The sequence below is a fragment of the Lactuca saligna genome, chromosome 4 (assembly GCF_052625555.1).
Source record: "Lactuca saligna cultivar CGN05327 chromosome 4, ASM5262555v1, whole genome shotgun sequence".
NCBI lineage: Eukaryota > Viridiplantae > Streptophyta > Magnoliopsida > Asterales > Asteraceae > Lactuca > Lactuca saligna.
In genome coordinates, this window is record NC_136420.1 from 129550589 (window position 1) to 129555767 (window position 5179).

Below are 5179 nucleotides of genomic sequence, written 5' to 3' on the forward strand. Positions count from 1 at the left end.
TATTAGAATGTTTTGATGCATACAAAATCGTGTATATTGTTCGATTGAATGCATAAATTCCAAAACGTTTTTTGTGTAGCCATATCCAGATGTGTTGGAAATGTGTCATCCTCAAGTGTCCCATTGTTTAAATTTCATAATGGACAAAAAATATATAATTAAGAGTAGGATTAGATGGTGTGTTTGTTAGCCTTCTAAAAAATAGAAAAATTATGAAAATAAAAATAAGGATTTACGTCATTTTAGTAACTGAACTTTTCTGAGTATTTTATTTTAGTTCTTATACTTTTTTTAAGTTACCATTGATCATTGCACTTGTTTTTTTTTCCATTTATCATTATATTGGTGATAGCATTGAACAACTTAATCAATGTTATAATTAGTCCTTGAACTTTTTTGTGTGTTTTATTGTACTCATTATACTTTGTTTAAGCTACTATTAGTCATTGGACTTGTTCAAAAATTTCATTTTAATCACTCTGCTTTATTATTATCGCTTATGTTTGATAGTGAAAATACATGTTAGGGTTTCTTTTGTATTCCATTCATTTATATAGTACAACCAAAATATAATTACACTGAGGACCCATATATTATGTGAGACTATAAATAACTATACACAACAAATAATATTCAAAAACTCCCCCTCGGTTTGAGCAGGGGGCTGACGAATTCTTAGACTATTCCTAAAATCAATGAATAATTGTGTAGGGTGTCCTTTAGTAAAATTATCAGCAAACGAGTGAACTGATGGAACATGTAAAACGTGAACCTGTCTAAGTACATAACACTCACAATGTCACACAACACAACAATGGTTCGAGTTAAAGGGCATGAAAGTTTGAGGAAAAGATTGTGAAGCCATGCAACTTCAGCAACAATATTATCTACCCCCGATATCGGCTTCGATACTGGACCAAGAGACAACACTTTGACATTTTGAAGTACAAGAAATGAGGTTATCACCATGATAGGCACAAAATTCGGATGTGGATTGGTGTGTATGAGGACATCCATCCTAATCAGCATCATAGTTGGAGACCAACAAATTGATATATATATATATATATATATATATATATATATATATATATATATATAGAGAGAGAGAGAGAGAGAGAGAGAGAAACCATGATAAAAAGTGCCATTAAGATAATGAAAAATGCATTTTAGGGCAAAGAAGTGTGGTTCACAAGGGTCATGCATAAAGAGGCAGACTTGTTGAACATCATGGGCTATATCTGGACGGGTAAATTTCATATATTGTAAAGCACTAGCTAAACTTTGATATAGGGTCAGATCAAAAATTAGGTTTCTAGAAGGGGAGAGCTTTGATTTTGTGTCCATCGGAGTACTATATGGGTTGCAGAAGATCATGTCAACACGAGACAAAATCTCCTTGGCGAATGCAGATTGAGAAAGAAACAAAACTTGAGTGTTACGAGTAGCAACAATGATGAGAAAAAAGGATAAAGGGCCTAAGTCCATCATAGAAAACTAAAAATAAAGATGAGAAATAACTCTCATAACTAAGGAAGAACTTGAGGTAGTGAGAATAACGTCATCATCATAGAGTAGGAGGTAGATAGTCTCCAAACCACGATTGAGAGAGAGCTGTCAGAGCAACTGATTTTGAATTTAAGAGATGAGATGTAGACTGTAAATTGCTAATACCAGCCACGAGGGACTTGTTTGAGACCATAAAGAGCCTTGCATAGACAACACACATATTCTGGATGGTGAGGGTGCATGTAGTCGGGAGGTTGTTTCATGTAAACCTCTTTGGTGAGATATCCATGCAAGAAGACATTTTTGACATCAATTTTATGAATATACCAATGACGAGAAATAGTGATGCTCAGGATAGCTCTAATAATTGCAAGTTTGAAAACTAGGCTAAAGGTGTTATCAAAGTATAGACCTGGTTGTTGAGAGAAACATTGAGCTACAAGGTGACCTTTATAGTGATCAAGGTTGCAATGAGAATTAAATTTATGCCAATAGAGCCAGCGACACACAACAATGTTGGCAGTTGGAGGATAGGGAACAAGATCATAGGCCTGATTGGTGGAGGAAGTAGACATTTCAGCATCATGACATGTTTTTAATTAGGATTACACATGGCCTGAGAAGTAAAGCGTGCAATTAGAGATATGTTAGAGATAACAGATAGTTTCATGAGGATACAAGGTTGGATGGCTGATAGTTCTAGGAGGGGAAGAAGAAGAAGAACCAACATTAGAGGATGAAGAATCCTCGTAGGCTCCGAGGGAGAAGGAGTTGAGGTGGGAGTGAGAGTAAAAGTTAGCATCGCAGGGTGTGGTGGTAGGAAGAATGATAGGGGTAAGGTTATCATCAAAAGATACGATCGATTCGTAGTCAGAGATAGAAGGAGTAGAGTGATATTCAGAGTACGAAAAGTGATCTTCATCAAAAATAATGTGACGATAGATGATGACACGTTAGGTGATGAGAACAAGGAACTTGTGAACTTTATGATCAGGAAAAGGACCAAGGTTCACACCAGTGGTAGAGTCATGAGAAAGTTTGTGAGGGGTGGTAGAGGAAGTGTTTGGGTAGCAAAGGCACCTAAAAACATGTAGGTGATCATAAGAAGGAAAGAAACCAAATAATATCTCAAACAGAGTTTTGTATGCGAAGGTCATGGTTAGAAGTAAGTTCAAAGTGTGAACTACAAAGAGAAGAACTTTAGTCCAACATTTTGTGGATAATGAGGCTTCGAAGAGAAAAGTTTGAATGATCCTATGTTTGATAGAAAATAGTTGTTAAAATTTCTATTGTATTCCATTGTTTTATAGAGTACAACCATAATATAATTACACTGAGGATCCCTATACTATGCGAGCCTATAAATAACTATACACTACAAATAATATTCTAAAAAAAACTACTATTTTTTCTGTTTATAAACAACTAAACTTGCTATATCATTTATTTTAGAGTAAATTATACGAATGATCCATATGATTTATGGTAGTTTGCACCTAGTCATCGTCGATAATTAGTTTTCACTTTGGCCTAATCCATCCTCTGCATTGTGTTGTCATTTTAATATCTAGAATGTTAAAGCCATCTTGATTCTTTTCTTATACGTATTTTTTGATATCTATACTTCAAAGGATATATTTGATAATAATTACTTACCATATAATTAAGGCAGCAATCCAACCTCTTACCCACATTCTCTTTGGTCCAACTTGTTTGTGTTTTCAATTTCTTCATAAAAAACATAGTCTTTGTGCGTTGAAGAAGGATCGAGTCTCGTGATTCGATCTCCTTGAAGAAGATGTAGACTTGTTTGTGTTTTCAATTGATTTAAATGTACCAAAATATTGTCTACTCTCGGTTACCCGATACTAAGTGTAACATCCCAAAAATACGAACCAAAAATTTCATTTTTCATTAGAGTGAAAATAGTATTTCAAATCATAGTTCATACAACCCAAATAAAATAAGTATCTCAAATATCAGGAAAATCAAAGTGTGTCCCATAAACAGTTTCCATATGGTGTGTGTAAGGCAATCACCCCGAGCTCTTCCCCTTACCACTGGAAGTACCTAAAACATAAACTGAAAACTGTAAGCATAAATCTTAGTGAGTCCCCAAACTACCTCATACCATACATAATAAATCATACACTTGGCCGCCGGTCGAATTTGAGCCCCGCTCGGTATACAAATTTGTTATTCTCAAGCCTCACCTGTCACTAGGCCTTGCCCGCTATACACATACAATCAATATCACATAATCATGCTAACACATATAATGATTGTAATACTCGCATATGTTCCAGTCCTAAGGCCTCACCTGGCATCGAGCCCCGCCTAGTATACATAACAACACATAACACACGCAGGAGTCACGCAAAATCCTAGCATCCTAACATAATCAATAAGGGTTGGCTTAGCGCCTTAGACCCGCTAAACCCAATGAGGAAACTCACCTCAAATGCTGAATCTCACAGAAAGAAATCCCTAGTTATTGTCCTAACGACTCCCCGGGCTATCAATAGAAAATAACACGCAATCAACACATTGGTTTCAAACTATAATCAATAATCCATACTTGGGTTTAAATGATCATTTTACCCCTAGAATAGCTTGATCCAAAATTAAGGCCCAAAACCAAAAGACCCACAAAGGCCCACTTATGGCCTAGTTTTCCAAATTGGGCCTAAACCACTGAATAGGCGTTGCCCTAAGGCCTACTAAAATTCCTTAATCCAAAAGCATAATTCCATATCGCCCGAAAGGCCCAAAGCAACAAGATCCAAGAAAATGGCCCAACCTGAGGCCCAAACAACGCCAAGCCCAACTGCCTGAGTATGCAGGGCGTACACGCTATGTGGCTTGTACGCTGTGTGTACGAGCTTGTACGCCCAACGTACTCACCCATTAAGCCTTATCTCCAATAAGTCCTTAACCACTTAAGTCTAAGAGTCTGGCTCACATATCTGAGTCATATACGACATCTTAACCCATAAAGTCGATAATTTGGTGGCTTTGCATGCCTCAAATGGGCCCATACTCAAAATATAACACTCTACTTCCACAAAAATGGCCATTAATCATGCATGATTGGATTAAAGCTTCAAAGGTTGCAACTTTATGACTCTAGGGCCTAAAGAACACCAAGAGTAGCAACTCTAAGCTTCGGAAATGGAAATAATCCACAAGAGCTCAACTATGGTACCAAAAAGGGTTCAAAAGCTAAAACATGGAGATATAAGCTTCTAAAGATCAAGATCAAGACTTTATACCTTGCACAAGCTAGAAATGGAGAAGATTATCCGGATCTACAAGATTCTCCTTGAGCCACAACCTTGCTCCAACCTTCTCTTCCTTGAAAATGAGACAAAACACACCAAAATGCACTTAAAAGGCCTTCCAAGCTCAAGAATACTCAACAATGGGGTTAAGGTTTTGTGGAGGTTGTTTAGGGACAAGAGGCGGGTTGATAAAGAAGATCCTCAGGTCATAATGTTCTTTAACCGCATACGTGCATGACACCCGCAATGATTCTACATTAGTACGCCCAACGTATGTAGAGTAGTATGCCCCGCATACTACACACCTTAAGCCTAATAAGAAAAGATCTAATGATTCAAGGCCCAAATCATAACAATTAGATAACCCATATATTAAATAAATATGTTGG